The sequence below is a fragment of the Montipora foliosa genome, chromosome 13 (genome assembly GCF_036669935.1).
Source record: "Montipora foliosa isolate CH-2021 chromosome 13, ASM3666993v2, whole genome shotgun sequence".
Taxonomy (NCBI): Eukaryota; Metazoa; Cnidaria; class Anthozoa; order Scleractinia; family Acroporidae; genus Montipora; species Montipora foliosa.
The window spans coordinates 43,714,800-43,717,827 of record NC_090881.1 but is presented as its reverse complement, the minus strand read 5'-3'; positions in this window follow the sequence as shown (position 1 = coordinate 43,717,827).

Here is a 3,028-nt window from a genome sequence, read left to right as displayed (position 1 = left end):
GCATACTGGTCATGATAAAGCTTTGATTTCCGTCTCTTCTGCTTTATTTTACTTTACTTCTTCATGAACGGGAAAATAGAGAAGGTCTGCATGCAACTGTCGGCATACGGGTCTTAGTTCGACGAGTCATCATTCGCTGTGCTGGACTTGATGCAATGCTTTAATTTCCTCGGGCGTGTTTCTTTCACCCAGTAAGACAAGCCGGGGTGTTATGTCGTTGCGGAGTGCTTTCTTGAACAGGTTCTTGGTAATTTTCATGGCAAAGTTGGGTCACTGAGTTCCAATGAAAGTCTGAACTGTGGTCTACTAGAAAAATGTACTCTTTCCTCTGAAGAGTAAACATATCAATGCAATTTTCGGCGTCTGCAACGGCTCTTTTGGGCTCCTTGCTTCAAACTCTGCGCATACAGAACAATAGGTGATTGCTTGCTTTTGGTTGCTGTTTATTCCAGGCCAGAAGGCGACGTCTCTAGCGTTTCGCAAACATCCCACAATTCCGAGATGTGCTGACTCTTGAACAGGAGACCGTCACTGCGAAGATAAATTTCTTCTCCGAAGGTCCAATATTCTAGGACTGCAATGGGCACATCACGCCTCAACTCTGGCCACCCTACTACGACTTTTCACCCAAAAGACTGGAGGGCCAGGCCTATTGCCTTTTGTAACTGTTTGTAACTCACAGGACACATTGAAGACCTTTGAGAGGCTTCCAAGGCGTCTGTTTCCAAGGAAAACTCTGGAAATTCTTTATCTTGTTTTCCTGGGTCGGCCAAATAGGCTTTAGACACACAGTCAGCTATGTACATTCGTGGACCGTGTTTGTACTTAATGTTCAAGTTGAAACCTTGTAGTCTGTGCAGCGACCGCTGCAGTCTACATGGAGTGAATAAGATCGGCTTCTGAAAGACTGATTAAAGTGGCTTATGATCGGTCTCCACTGTGACCATCTCCTAGCCTGCGTAGCAAGCGTTCCTGTTCGACAGAAGAGCTTCGAAACGATTTTCTGCAAACATGCCGCGCGAAAGTTGGGGCAAGAGAGTGAGGGAACGCTTGCAAGAAGACCCCCTATTTTTGAAAAACCCGTTCGCCCACGAACGGGGGCTTCTGATTGGTGCGGCACAGTCACAATGATTGACAGGTGACAAATTCTGGAGCAAAATATTTCACCTAAGTTCTAGCGTGACAAAGGCAATGGTGGAAAATGTGGAAGGTTTTAAATCGTGTGTTGGAGCTGAGCGAATCGGGTCTCGGGTTTTACATTGAAAAGGAAAAAAGAACTGTCAATGCGCCATCTCTTTAACTGTATAGATGTAATGGCCGTTTTGCCAACAGGATTCGGAAAAAGCTTAATTTTTCAGATGTTTGTCATGATGTGCGGAGTGCGAAATAAAAGAACTTAAAACGAAGAACCGGCTTCTCGAGTATCATCGTGATTTCTCCATTTCAAAGCATAATACGCGATCAAGTAAGTGGTTAAGATAAATTCTATGGAAATGACAGCCTGTGATTTAAATGAAAATCTGGACTGCTTGGACAATATCCATCAAGGGAAATTCAATATTATTTACGTGTCAGCTGAAGCCGCTATGGCGTTTCCGTAATTCATTAAAAGCAAAAGATTCGATCGTTATTTAACAAAACTTTGGCAGCGCTTATTGTCGACAAAAAGTTTGGACTTAACTGAAGTGAGCTTTTCGTTCGCTTGCAAAAGATACTTTATTTACGCAGGATGAATTAATAAAATGCCTGCGAACTATCAGAATCCACATGTTTCAGAATCAAGGAAATTCGTCGAATTCTCTGCTTACCTTGCCTGATGTAAGCTTGAGTCCTATATCATGGATTGAGACAACTACGCAGCCTGTTAAATATTCTCTTAATTATTGTGAGAAGAAAGCGGCTCCTTTGTAAAGTCATTCGATTTTTTAAAGCACTTTTACTTGCTATTTCATCTACGATTTCGTAACGATTTGACCAAAAACGTACTGAGGATTATCAAACTAGTGAGGAGGTTTGCCTGTAATTTCCAGGAGATTTAGTACGATCCATTTCGTCAACCACTCTGCACCAACAAAATAGCCAGCAAGTCGCACTGAAATCGTCGTTAATTTTAAACGACCTTACTTACTACCCATCGAACTCTGTACGAGTTATGTTTCTAAATTCCGTATTTTACGAGCGCAAGGATTGCTTACAAGTTCTGAAAATTGGCTGTTGTTTTCGATAACTTCTATTAGCTTCTATTCCAACCGCTATGCAAATATCAGCTAGAATTTGCCCGTAAGTTTCTTTTCGATGGTTTAAACAAATTCTCGGAAGAAACATAACCAGTCGTACCCGGCTTAGAAGCTGCCGTTACAAATTTAACTTTAAAATCAGACTGGTAAATTCTGCGTTGATCGCTTGGTGTTTCCTCGGTGCCTCGGTTTGTTTTGTCGGAAGCCAACATGTGTCAACATGGTTATCTGTTATTGGCTAATTTGTTAATAAGACGTCAATCAGCGTGTGTCAAGTCAACCATAAAAAGGTGGGCGTTTTTCAAAAATAGGGGGTCTTCTTGCAAGCGTTCCCTCAGTCTCTTGCCCCAACTTCCGCGCGGCCAGTTTGCAGAAAATCGTTTCGAAGCTCTTTTTGTCGAAAAGGAACGCTTGCTACGCAGGCTAACCATCTCCCGGCGTGAAATGTACTAGCTGAATGTCTGTCAAACAAACGCTGTTACGAGACACCTTTTCTCGATTTGTGCATACCTGTGTTCAGTGGAACGGTAAGCGATTTCGACAGGCGACAGGCTGCTCATTTTGAAGAGTGTGTCTCCTAGTCTGTTTTCATGTGCGTCACACTGTATCGAGACCTTTTTGTTGACATCATATTTACAAATTGCCTGAAGAGGGTGCTTGACCGCAGCCGTCCTCACTTGATTGTATATTACTTTTAAACTCTTCAGGCGCCATATTTATTTCGAAAGACATTCTTAGATAGCGATAACGCCCAAAATCATATCATATCATATCATACATCTTTATTTACC